Below are 14285 nucleotides of genomic sequence, written 5' to 3' on the forward strand. Positions count from 1 at the left end.
TAAATTATTGCTAACCATGTAATCAAGATATTATGTCTTTGTGTTTTTAAAGAGTTCCATATTTGTAAGTTCTGTATGTTATATATTTTTCTCAATTTTTTCCTTTTCTTTTTCTTTTTTCTTGTTTCCTTCTTTTTTATGTTTGTAATTTATGTTGTATTTTTTGCATGTTATGTAAAAAATAAAATAAATAAAGACTCAGAGGGTATGAAAATCCCTAGGCCTTAGATCAGGGCAGGACAGGGCAGGGCAGGGGAGACTTTTAGTTTGTGCTTTCTTTTTCACTTCAGCCCCAGATGGGCAAACTATAATTTCCATGATTCCCGGCTGGCAAACTGGCATAAAGAGTACCAAAATGACAGAGGGGAGGCTGATCTGCATACACCCAGAAAACTATTAGCTTACAGTAGTTCCAAGAAATCCAGTTATCTATTCAGTTGGCACCAATGAGGGCTTTTATACTACTGTACTATTATGTGTAGTGCAGGAGGGATGGTTTTCACGATGGAGGGTCATAGCTGGGAAAGAAATATTAAACCTTCCATGTAATCCACCATAGTCCTGACCTAGATCAAAGGCCATGTACTTCAGAGTTTTAAAAGCTACACTTTCAGTTCCACTACCATCTCAGGCCCATTTGGTCAGAGATGTGAGAAGGCCATGTTGGTTGCCACTCCCAGGCTATGGACCTCTCTCCAGGCTTAGCTGGTCCATCTGCATTTTTCTTCTAACAGGGGACAGTGCTGCACTTTTCTCCTTATGTTTTAAATGCTTTTATAATGTTTTAAATTGCTGCTGTTCTTAATAGGACAGTTTATTTAATTTTCCCCATTTTTTTCAACTGCTACAATTGGTTTTTAGCTGTGTTGTGAGCTGCCCTGGCTTCCATATTGGGAGAAAATGTGGGATATAAATAAAATGAAACTTTTAAAGAAAGCGTGTTCAAGAGCCACTGGTGCAATTTTTATCTAGTGCCAGAAGACACAGGGTTTTTTCCCCCTCCTCCTCCCCCTTCCACTGTAGTTCTCCATGATGGCAAGCATCTGTTGGGTGGTTTCTTTAGTTCACCAAAACAAGTTTTTAGGATACACGGAGGGTGCAGGAGGAAGAAGGAAGTTGTGACGTCCAGTAGAAGTATATCATTGGATCCTGATCTGTATATTTAATGTAGTCTGACCGTCAGAGTCCGTGTGATGTGGTAATTTGAGTGTTGGAGTATGACTCCAGGGGACCGAGGTTCGAATCCCCACTCTGCCACAAAAAGCCACTGGTTAATCTTGGCCCATTCACTCTTTCATAGCCACAAAGGAAGACAAATCCCCTCTGAACAAATCCTGCCAAGAAAACTCTGTGATAGGGCTGTGTTAGGGTCACCCTAAATCAGATATGATTTGAAGGCACACAACAACGTTTAACACCTAGGAGACAAAATCCTACTTTTAATATCATGCAGTTTATGTTTTTTGATCTAAAGTCTTCTGAACACTTACGTTTCTTTCCCAAAACATCGGTGCTACGGTTTTAAAGAGAAGAAAGGGTTAGCTGAAGAGACACTAAAGGATTATTGAGACATAAGCCAAAAACTTGAAATGGTGATTCAGACAAAACCAGTTTCTGTGCCAACTAACATAACTGATCCTTTTTTGTTCTGAAGGAGCTGGCTGTTCGGTATGAAAATGTGCTGTTCGGTATCGTTGATGTGGACTTGGCAAAGGTAAGCTGCTAAATTCATAGGACAGATTGTGCTGAATGTTTCTATTTCTTACACATTTGGAGTGAGTAGTAGACCTTTTTCAATATGAAAATATGCTATCCTGCATTGTTGGTGGGGATTTGGGAGAAGGAATTTAACTAAATTACAGGACAAATTAACATGAATGTTTCTCTCTGTTAGAGTAGCCTTTGCCAACTGGCTGTATATTCTGACACATTTAGAGGGTATGAGATTAAGGAGTTTATCCCATGGTGTTTTAATTTGTCTTACAACTATCTGGTTCAAACCTTAATTCAGGAGGCATCCTGATATTATCAGATGGCTTTTGCCACCTAATTTGTTGCCCAAAAACAGCCTGGGTCCATCCCTGTGGGCCATTTTCTCAAGTCAGAAAGGTCCCTGATCCAAATAGGCTCTGGAAGCATGGATGGACCTGGGGTGTATTTGGGCAGCAAATTAGGTGGCAAAAACTGTCTGATAAAATCAGGATGCCACCAGAATTAAGATTTAATCTGGATAGAGGTAAACTGGATTAAAATGCCATGGGATAAACTCCTAGGAAAAAGATATTGCCCCAAAGTTGACTTTGCTTCATAACAACTGCTTTTCTGGAGCACACCAATGGTAATCCAGTCCATCATGATTCTCATTCCAAGATAGAGTCTGCTAAAAACAGCTTTCTCTACCTTGGCTCCTTTTAGATGTGTCAGATTACAACTCTCGTGAGTCAGTATAGTCTCTGGTCAGGAATCGTGGAAGCTGTAGACCAAAATATCTGCAGGGATCTGGTTGATAAAGCTGCTCCAAAATCCCACAACATGGCCCTGTCTGCATCACCTTTTTTCTGCTGGTTCTCAGACTTGAGAATCAACTTGAGATCTGTCTTGAAAGTATCTTGCAAGGACCTGAGACTCGACTTGAAGGTGGAAAACTGAGACTCAACTTGAGACTTGGAGGAAAAAGACTTGACTACATCCCTGTAATTCAGTACACACTTTACAGCCAAGCCCTTGTTAACCAGATCCCTGTCTTCTGTGTAGGAATAAGTTTTTAATGGTGTTCTATAAAATATATAATAATAGTAAAAGTGTTAATAATGCATGGTGATAAAAGAAAAAAAAAGGAAACTGTAGTAGTCAGAATGAACGGTATATCCAAATGTTTAATTAGATGAATTTGGCTTTGTTTTGGCAATTTATTTAGTCAAATCTGATACTTCCAAGCATATATTGATTGATGATGATGATGATGGCTGGAATCCTGTTGGAGAGTTACAAATGAGCAAACACCATAGTTATAGTACTATACAGTGAATCCCATCCCATTTTTCTGGATCTCCACTTACCGGGCAGCAGCTGCTGCTATCAATGGGAGTCTTTTCTCCTGGCATTCCCAACCTCCCTGACATAAGGTCCTGCATCTGATGTTACTACCCCAGAGATTGCTCATTGGGGTAGGAACATCAGCTAGCTGCTTCCCAATCTAGGAAGGAACAGATCCCAACTGATCACAGCAGCTGCTGCCTGGGAAGTGGGGATTGGGGGACTTATACAGTCTCTATATATGCTCTAAACTAGAAGCTAAACAATCTGGAAGCAGCCAAAGAAAATGCTCTTTGTGTAACCACCTAGTTTTGGCTGACTGACATAAATGCCCCTAGAGGATCTGAATATACAGAGTGGGTCACAGGAAATAAGATGATCTTGCAGGTAACCTTGACCCAAACCATGCAGTGGTTTTAAAGGTAATAACCAACACTTTGTACTTTGCCCAACAACCAGTTCTGAAAATCAAGTTTTCAAATTCTTTTACAAAAATATAACTTTTCTGAGTTGAACACTGTTATTGGCATGGATAAGAGGCAATTAAGAGAATTCCATTTTTGGACTGATTCAAGAAAAGATCTGCAGTCAATTAGAACCTCACAATTTTCCTTTTGGTTCTCCTTTTTGAAGATTAAATATTTTAGAGCCAGATATTTGACTAAATTCAAGTCGCCTACTTTAAGAATTGCCTTCACTGAGCTACGATTTCAAGTAATGCCTACTGCAGTTCTAGACCATCGCTACAACAAAGTGTTTTTTGAGAACAGACTATGCATCTGCAGTCAATCTCAGGTGGAGGATATTGTTCATTACTTGTTAATTTGCCCATTGTACAGCAACCCTAGAAAGACATTTTTAACACCCTTGCTGACAAACAAAAGTGGGCGCTCTACTGCTGATTTGGTCCAATTCCTTTTAAGTGACACCAATGACTATGTAACACAAAGAGTGGCTCTTTTTTCCATGGCTGCAAAAAAGATTAGAAAGAGAGAGTTAAATAAAATTGCCATAAATTGCCATGGAGACGCCAAGTATTAATTAGATTTTATGATTATATTAAATATGTTTACTAACATCCAGGAAAGATGTCTCTTTTTCCTTTTGTCATTTTTAACAGTTAACTATTTTAACTGCACACTAAATGTTGGGACATTTTTTGTCCTTTGTAATAAAATAAAATAATAAAATAAAATAAAAGTTTTATTTCTATACCGCCCTTCTTCAAATCAGGGCGGTGTACAGCAAAGTTAACATTACGGTATACATCCAAACAATACATTATACAAGAAAACATATCACAATAAAACCTAAACATATTAAAAGCATTACAACCTCGTGCCAGTCTAATGCTGGCAGAGGGAGGGGGAAGGAGAGTACATATTCAGGGGGAAATATTCAGGGGTAGGCTTGCTTAAATAAATAAGTTTTCAACCCCTTCTTAAATTGGGGTAGGGAGGTGGCTGCGTGGAGCTCCATTGGCAGCGAGTTCCAGAGGCTGGGGGCCGAGATTGTAAAGGCCCTCCTGGAAGTAGAAGCTAATCTGGCCTCCGGAACTCTTAGAAGTTGCTGCCCCGATGATCTGAGGGTGCGGGGCGGATTATATGGGAAGAGGCGGTCCATCAGATACCCTGGGCCCAAGCCATTTAGGGCTTTATAGGTAACGTATTCTGTGCCTTTTGTTTGAAATGTTTTATGCTTTTTGATAAGCTCATTTCGTCATGGCCTTTGGCTAGTACAATAAACGTTGACTTCGTACTTTGCCCATAAACTAATTAGGAAATTTGGGAAATATCGGGTGCAGCTCAAATAGATAAGGTGTAAAACACCTTGTCTTTGTTTTTTTCTCATATTTTTTCTTAGAGATTTCTTTCAAAAAATTCAGCATCTGGTATACTGTAATGATGTTCTTGATTTCATGATATATCATGCCATCTCTCTTCCCCAGGATGTGGCTGATCTTTGCAATATCGCCGCCATGCCAACATTTCAGTTCTTCATGAAAGGAGAAAAGGTATTTGTCCTTAGAAATACACCCTAGTGGACTAGACTATCTGCATCTTTGTCCTTAGCTAACAGGCTCCAGTCTAACTCTTTTTGTCCCAGCTCTAACCCTTGGTGGCACATAGCAGGGCAGTCTAAATAAACATTAGCAGTCTTAATCTGCATGTTTTACTGGTCCTAGCAACCACTCCACTCACAGACCCAACACTTGAATTCCAGGACAGTCAGACAGGCCTTGACCTACTTGGCTCCACCAGCTATTGTTTTATGTAGCCAAAGAGAGCCATGATTTGGCTATAATATGGGTACGGTCTGTAGATTTCATTAAAGATTCTTGCCCTTATAATCTGAATTTTTATCACAACAAGTCAGCAAATGGTCTCAAACACTACCACTAGAGCAAATATAGCTGCTATTTCTCACCGAAGTGTAGCCATTCACCTTTCTCCTTTTGGCATGATGTGAAAACAGCAGCATAGAAGTATATGTATGGGTATCTCTACCTTTTTGTAAGTCAAGTACCTAAAAAATATAATACACTAACATTTGGGGGGGGGGGGACTGAAAGGGGGAGAAAGACAGAAAACGTCAAATCAGGACTCTCTTTGGTAAGTTTCATACTTTGGTCTTCATCCTGATCTAACTATCAGCCTGACTTTAACATGGCCTTCTTAATTTCACTCTGATTGTGTAGGACATTAAAGTAGGGGTGTGAAACTTTTCATACTCCAGATGTTTGAGCCTACAATTTCCAAGAGGCCCACTCAGCATGGCCAGCAGTAAGAGATTCTGGGAATGAAATCCAAAACATCCAGAGGACCAAAGGGTTATCCCAGAGCATCTTGGGAACTATAGTTCACATGAACTTATGCTAGAACTCTCCAGTAGAGAATTTTAAGTATTTCACCAAAATAAAATAAACTAATATAAACCAGGATTCCTTAGACTGGAGCTGTGACAGTTAAAATGATCTCATACTGATACAACTTCATAGTGCAAATACTTTTTGAGACAATGGCTTGACTAATGTCAGAAAGGTTACAATCCTATATACACTTAGCTTAAAGCAAGTCCCATAGAACTCAATAGGAGTTATCATTACTGTATTTTTTTGTTTTGGTTAGGGATGTAAAGAATAGTTGTAAATTTTCTTGCCTTTGACAAGATAGGATTTATCAGCAAATTGAGAGACCCAATGAATATTACAACTACCACAAGATTCTTCATGGCGAAAATTTTGCAAAGGGATTTTTGCACAAAAACCATTGTATTCTGCTTGCACAAACACTCGCACATACATATGCATACATTTTTGCACAAAACGGTTTTGCATAAAACAGGGGTTTTGCACAAAATACTGTTTTGCAAAAATCCTTATAATTTTCCCCTGAAGAAATCCAAAAATGCAAAAAGAAAGCAAGAAAAGAAAAGAAAAGAAAAAGAACAAACACAAACTCATAATCTCAACCACTGGAATGAAAACTTTTCCTATATTTCAAAATAAGGAAATAATTAGACCAGAATCCTGTTGGAGCACTTTGTTGTTGTTGCTAACTGTCTGCAAGTTGACCCCAACACATAACAACCCTGTGGATGAGAAATATCCAAGACCCCTTACCTTCCATTGCTCTGCTTAGAGGATCCTGCAAATTCAGGCCCACAGCCTCACTGACTGAGTCTGAGTCTAGCCATCTGGCATGTGGCCTTCCTCTCTTTCTTCTGGCTTCTACCTTCTCTAGCATTATTGCCATTTCTAATAGGTTGTGCCTTCTCATGATGTGGCCAAAATACAACAGCTTCAGTTTTGTCACTTTGGCTTCTAGGGAAAGTTCAGGTTTGATCTGTTTAAGGACCCATTTGTTTGTCTTTTTGGCTGTCCATGGTATTCTCAGCACTCTTCTCCAGCACTATATTTCAAATGAATTGATTTTCTTCTGATCTGCTTTCTTCACTGTCCAGCTCTCACATCCATACATGGTGATGGAGAATACAATGGCTTGGATGATTCTAACTTTAGTACTCAGTTGTATATCTTTACACTTTAAGATCTCCTCTAATTCTTTCATAATTGTCCTTCTCATCCTTAGTCTTGTTCTTCCTGGCTGGAGTCTCTGTTCATATCAATGTTTGGTCCAAGGTATGGGAAATCTTTAACTATTTTGATTTTCTTATTATGTAGGTTGGATTTATGTAGATCATTATTTTGGTTTTCCTTATGTTCAGCATTCAGGCTTTCTTTGCATTTTCTTCTTTGACTTTCCTTAGTAGTTCTTCCAAGTCTATAATATTTTCTGCTAGTAGTATGATGTCATCCATATATCTTAGATTGTTTATGTTCCTTCCTCCTATCTTCACTCCTCCTCCTTCTGAGTCTAAACCTGTTCTTCATATGAAACGTTGAACAAATAGGATGATAGAATGCAGCCTTGCCTGACCCCTTTTGCCATTCTGTTTCTCCATATTCTGTTCTAACCGTAACCTCTTATCCTAAGTACAAATTTCTCATTAGAACTATCAAATGGGATGGCACTCCCATGTCTTTAAAAGCAATCCATAGCTTTTTGTGATCTATGCAGTCAAAGGCTTTGCTATAATCTATAAAACACACGCTGATTTTCTTCAGTAACTTCTTGGTGTGCTCCATTAACCATCACGTTTTGCAATGTGATCGCTAATGAGGTATTACATTAAACATAAAAACACTAAATATAAAAATCAATGTGCATGTAGTTACACTTTCCTGTACATGCACTCATGAGTACCACCATTTGTTCTGCAAACATGCACATACAACACTCTCTCTCAGTTGTGAGCAGTTATGCACCAGATGAGCTCAAGATTGTGGTGTCCATTGACCTATTGGTTGCACAGCTGTATAGTCCATCATAATTGCACTGGAGTATATTTATGCTATAGTAAGGCCTCTCAGTTCAATACCCCTTCAACATAGTATCAAGATCCACATGCAAATCTTATGCTACACTGACTTATTTTACAACCATGATGCCATCTCTTACAGGCATTCCATGCTTCAAGTGAGCAGGCTGGATTGAAGTAGTTCTGACTGTTCCTCCCAAATAGCTGGATGCACAACAATAACAGCAGCGCTGAGATCCACAGTGATCTTCTGGAAGTCTCGGCACTTCTGTAATCATTGTGTATTGGATTGGGGGGGGGGGGGGGTGAGGAGAGATACTTTAGATGCTGTGCAGAGAAGATGGAAACACAGACCTCTACAGCACCTGAAAAGCACATCTGCAAGCATAAGGGACCTGTACACATGCAGATGTCCCAACCTGAATTCTGGCCTATACATGCATAGGATCTTGGCTTTACATCACTATCAGGGATGTATAGCATTACAACATTTCTTCTGGGAAAGGAGAAATATTCGATGCTTGGACTTGTACCTCATTCCCATGTGTGTGTGTGTGTGTGTGTGTGTACGCGTGTGCATGCGTGCCTTCAAGTCACCAATCAACTTACGGCAACACCATGAATTTCATAGTGTTTTCTTAGGCAAGGGATACTCAGAGGTGGTTTTGCTAGTTCCTTCCTCCGAAATGCAGCCCACAGCACCTGGTATTTATTGGTGATCTCCCATCCAATACTAACCAGGGCTACTCCTGCTTAGCTTCCAAGATCAGAGGGGAATCTCTAGTATTTAGGGTATTTAGGCAGCCCCTTTATTATACTAACTTTTGCATAATTCTAAGAGCACACATAACCAGTTCATCTGGTTACAGTTGTTTTCACTATGTGCAGATTTCTATCAAATTGGCAGTGATTCTTTCTGCTTATACACACACCCATTAGTGTTTGTGTTAATTTGAGCCTTTTCTACATTGCACACAACCCTGAATATTGGGAGAGAAAATGTTAAAAAACAACAACAAAAAACAGTGGTTCAACTTCTGAGTGGAAGCACGTTCTAGCCACTAGAACTGTTATATTCAGATTGCAGCCATGGGGAATGAAAACACTGGTTTAAGCACGATTTAAGAAATAACCTCTTTGTCATAGTGATTCAGTGCAGTTACACTGCTTCAGCTCCATTACATTTGATGGATTTTAAGCAGCTTGGATCCAGAATTGCAGCCTAAGGGTGAGAGTAGACATAACATTTTAAGAGTAGTGGAAGACACTGAGATCAGTGTTTCTGTATTCCAAACAACTGTATATATTTTAAACAAGAGCAAGAGAAAGTAGTTCTGTGTGTTTATTGAAGAAAAGCAGGCTATAGTGGGGCAGCTATTTGTGAGTGCTCATAATATTTCCAACACATCTCCGATAGGTTGTCCATGTATCCTCTTTACAGAAACCATTTGTCTATTCAGAGAGGTGTTGTTGTCCAAGAGCAGTACTGAATTCAGTGATTCTTTATGTGGAGAGCTGTCCAATTCAACCATAGTTTAAAGAAATGAGGCATAAGAATAGGGAGAAGGGCACTTGAATCCACTCACCAATACATAGCATCTGGATGAAAGCAAACACACAGGTCATCTGGTTCCAGTTGCTCTCTCTATATTCAGACAGTGATAGTGATTCTTTCTGTTCGTACAAACACACACACACACTAGTATAAGCAAGTTTTATTAAATGTAAGTCAGCACTTTCTTTTGTTGTCATTTGAGCAGCGGAGGGACGTGTAAGTGACTACTTGAATCTCTCTGACAATTCCCAATGCACTCCTGTAGTTGTTTTTAAAATATGCTCAGGTTGAGGTTGTATAGAGAGTAAGGAAAAATGATGAACATGTACACAGGTAAACTACATAAATCTACTAGTAGTATTTATTTAGCTGAATAGCTCGCTCAAGGTACAGGAAAAGTGATTCCACCTCAACATTAGGAGGAACTTCTTGACAGTAAGGGCTGTTTGACAGTGGAACATACTCCCTCGGAGTGTGATGGCGTCTCCTTCCTTGGAGGTCTTTAAAGAGAGGCTGGATGGCCATCTGCCAGGGATGCTTTGATTGAGAGTTCCTGCATGGCAGAATGGGGTTGGACTGGATGGTTCTTGTGGTCTCTTCCAACTCTAGGATTCTATGATTCTTTTTATATCCCTTTCATTTCAATCATAATATTTATATCTCACAGGTTTAGCATTGTTGCTTAGTCTCAACCAATTTCTAAAAGGTCAATGAATCAGTAAACAATAAAAGCTATAAAAGAGGAAAAACCACAGGAGCATAAAAACCTCAGGAATACCTTCAGACATAACACATACATCTAATTTTATCAGCCTCAGACTGCTTCCAGACCAGAATTTGTTATTTATCATTATGGCTCAATCACCTTTGTCTTTTACTGTGCAATAGCAGTGTTCGTGTTTAGAGAAGCTCCAAGTGACATCAGATGGAATCTTGTTGGTGACATAGGCTTATATAACATTCCAATACACCACTTTATGTCTGTTTGTGCTTGCTATGAGAGAAGATCTCTGGTACTTCCACCACAGAACCCTGCCTCTTGCAACAGACATTTGAAGGTGGTGGATTTACTCCTTTGGTCAATATCATCCACTTTGACTTGTGGGAGGTACCCTGGGGGCCTGAGAACATGGCAACAATTCCTTTTTCTCAGCTGCAGAACTCCTTCTGCCATCATCCCCTGACTGGATGTGCCACTGCCTTCAAACTAGTGTCACACTCCTAGCAACAGTGGAAGCCCAGCAAAAGTACTCTGGTTTCACTGAAACAGGATCTCAGCCGGTATCTTCAGTTTGTAGCCTTCCCTTTGTCTTGTCCGCCAATTGTCTTATCAGAGAAAATTCATAAAGTAGAAATAGATAGACTGCTGTACATTGGATGTTTCTTTCTGTCTGGAAGCAACCAGTGTTTTCTATTTGTAGTCCGCATGTTTCCAAGGCCTGTTACAGACAGGCCAAAATAAAGCTGCTTCGAGTCACTTTGGAGGTATGGTATTTCAATGATGCATGAGTCCTAAGAGTCCAAAAGCCACACCAAAGCTGCACTCCAGTCCTTAGGACTGGAGCATGGCTTTGGTGCGGGTTTAGGACTCTTAGGACGAATGCATCATTGAAATACCATACCTCCAAAGTGACTTGAAGCAGCTTTATTTTGGCCTGTCTGTAACAGGCCCTTGTGCTGCTTCTGTCTGGCTTTTAAAAAAAAACACACAGGAGGAAGTCTGGCTTTCTTTTTCTTTTTTGGGGAGACAAGAGAGGATGAAAAATTAACACAATCTCCAGAGTGTTAGATGTCCTTAGTGCTGCTCTTCCATCTTGTTAAAGACAATTGGTAAGACAATGTGGGAAACGAGATGGAAAAAGGTGAAGGGGTAACATAATGAAAGATTATTTTGTATAGACACATCCCACCCGTGCCAAATGCAGTGGAAGAGGTAGGGCAACTCCCAAGTTGAAGGTGTCATCTCAAAGCACTCTCAGAATAACCTTTGCAGTGGTTTTTAACAGCTTTTTAGTTTTAATTGGTCCTTTGTGCTAAAAGCACTTGTCTGGCGACTGTTAGAGCATATAGATTTATATAAATTTTGTAGTGGGTGTGGAATTCACTTTGACCCCAAGCTGACCTCCTAGGGACACCCCATTTCTCCAAAGCAGAGATGTCATGTAAGCAGCTTGAAAAAGGAGGGGGTAGGAGCCCAAGAGAAAAGGACTGGAAATTCCCCATAGGTAGTTTGGGAGTTGCTAGACAAGAAAAACCATCATCTCCAAAAGCCAACACAATACTTGTTGTTTGCAGCCTTACACTTAATGGCCCAGTGATTAAGTCAATGGCCACCCATTCATCTGTTTGCCTTTCCTTGACACTGGAGGACTTACAGATACCTAGAGAAGTGTTCTCTCAGTTCTGGCTGATGTTGACTATAGAGTCAGGCTGGAGGACCTAGGGATTCCCAGAGACATACATAATAATCAAATCCATGAATAATCAACTCTGCAAAAGTCAAAGCCACAAATGTGGATGGGGGAACTATATAGCAATCTATATAGGCATAGCGAAACACCTCTTTAATGCTCTTTTTAGAAATAGCATTTTTAAAACTTTCTGTTCACCTCTTCCATTAACGGTCGTACTAAACTAACGGTGGCTAAAAATATCTTTTTAAAAATGGTTCCTATCTATAATGGTATATTGCTATGCCCCTATAATGTTACTTTAGAGGAAACATATTATATAGACATGCTGTAGAACTGTAAACCTATATATAGCTGATTCAAAAATAATTCAAAACCACTTTTCTGATCACCTCCTCCATTAAACACCTTGATAAAATGATGGTGAAATGCATTATCGTGTTATAGAGATCTAACACTATGATACTCTCTAAAGTGAGATTTTGCTGTTTTAACTTTTTTAATGCAAATATTATTATAAATAAATAAATGTGTAATTGAAATGATGCCTTACAAATGGTATAGTGAATAAGTACAAGGTGTGGTTGATTCTGGTACTCAAGGAGTTACTACTAACATCAAAACCATACCATTTAAAAAGAGAGAGAAGACTAGCACTAAGGTCACCAGTGTGGATGGAACATAATGGATGTAAGGCACAATGTCCCCTGAAAGTGTCCATAGTTGTTTGTGGCAGAAGTGGTGAGAGATGTCTGTGCAGAAGGAGTCATTTTAAAGGGCTTTGATAGGCATGTTAATTCCTTCAAAGTAAATATGAGATGAGCTTCTCAGGGGAGAAAGAGTCCAGAACTTGGGCACTACAGCCCCAAAAATGTTCAAAGGTGCACTTACACTGTAGAAATAATGCAGTTTGACACCACTTTTACTGTTAAGGCTCCATCATACAGAATCCTGGGATTTGTAGTTTTGTGAGGCACCAGCACTCTTTGGCGGAGAAGGCTAAAGACCTTGTAAAACTACAACTGCCCTGATTCCATAGGATGGAGCTACCGCACTTAAAGTGGTATTGAATTATATTTTTGCTACAGTGTAGATACACTCCAAGCCACCAACCACCTGATCTCAAAAGGTGAGAAATCTGAAGAAGGCCTTGCAAGGACAGATTCAGTAATATAATGGGCAAACTGATATAGAAGGGATGGCTACTTCTCCAGAATTCGTGGTTCTTCAATTAATTTTATTTTTATTTTTGTTTATTCCTAGATTTTTGAACTAACTGGTGCTAATGCAAAAAAACTTGAAAAGAAGATTAAAGAGCTGATGTAATCCTTGAAGAAAACTCCTGATGCAATGCCATGTTGTTGCCTACAAATGCCAGTAAAATAACATGTTCACAAGCTGCTATGTAGTTGAAGGATACTCTCATTCAATGAAGCTACACAGAAATGGTCCATTGAAGGCAGAGATATAGAGGATTCTGTGCAGTGGAACAATAGACTTGTCATTCAGTCATCATAGAAAGGATGCAATTCAGTCTCATGCCCCATTTCCATAGGGATCATGTTCTGTCTGAAATCACAGGGAATTGCCTAAAGTCTTAAGATGGCACAGATAGCCACATGGGAGAAAGTGTTCTCAGCAATGTCCCAGGCTTTGAAAGACCTCTTTGGTCTTCAGACCTCAGGGAGGGTTTTGGAAGTGTGCTAATTTAGTAGGTTGGAATCCTCTACCAATTCACCCGGGAGTAGCTGCTTGGAGCTGAATAGGACTTGCATCTAAGTCAACATGTATAGCAGAGGGTGGGGAAAGTGTGGCCCACTGTTTCTGAATCCTCTAAAGACTGCCTTCAGACTGGTTTACCTCCTAGGCCTAAGACTGGTGGGCAATAATAATAATAATAATAATAATAATAATAATAATAATAATATAATTTATTTATACCTCCCGCCTTTCCCACAGATCGAGGCGGGATTACAACCTTAAAAGACACTTAGTACAATTTACAATCAATACAACAATAAACTACTAACACTGAATTTACCAAGAATTCCTATTAGTTCTCTGAAAATTACAATTTTTCCATTAGCCAACAATCAGAATCAAGGAAGTGCAGTTGTCATAACCTTTTTATATGGAATTCAGTGGATAAGCCCGCCAGAAGAGATCCATTTTGAGTGCCTTCTTAAAGGCCTCTAAGGTAGTAATGAGGCAGATGTCTTCCGGTAGGTCATTCCATAATCTTGGGGCCGCGGCAGTGAATGCCTTATATGAAGTTGTCATTAACCTGGTATTATAATATTCTAGTAAGAACTTCCCAGATGTCCTAAGAGTGTGGGGCGGGATTATGTAGGGAGAAGCGCTCCCGCAACTAACTCAGGCCCGAGCCATGTAGGGCTTTAAAG

The 14285-nt window shown here is 39.6% G+C and overlaps 1 long non-coding RNA gene across 1 annotated transcript; it reads left to right on the top strand.

Annotated features, from left to right (window-relative positions):
• The first annotated feature begins 1111 nt into the window (after positions 1 to 1111).
• On the top strand, positions 1112 to 13200 carry LOC149323191 (uncharacterized). The gene is made up of 4 exons (XR_016280079.1): positions 1112 to 1198; positions 1655 to 1714; positions 4985 to 5050; positions 13147 to 13200. It is a non-coding gene; the product is annotated as an uncharacterized LOC149323191 (long non-coding RNA).
• The last annotated feature ends 1085 nt before the right edge of the window (positions 13201 to 14285 follow it).

The sequence above is a fragment of the Sceloporus occidentalis genome, unplaced genomic scaffold (genome assembly GCF_023333645.1).
Source record: "Sceloporus occidentalis isolate IW3139 unplaced genomic scaffold, rSceOcc1.0.p SCAF_1, whole genome shotgun sequence".
NCBI lineage: Eukaryota > Metazoa > Chordata > Lepidosauria > Squamata > Phrynosomatidae > Sceloporus > Sceloporus occidentalis.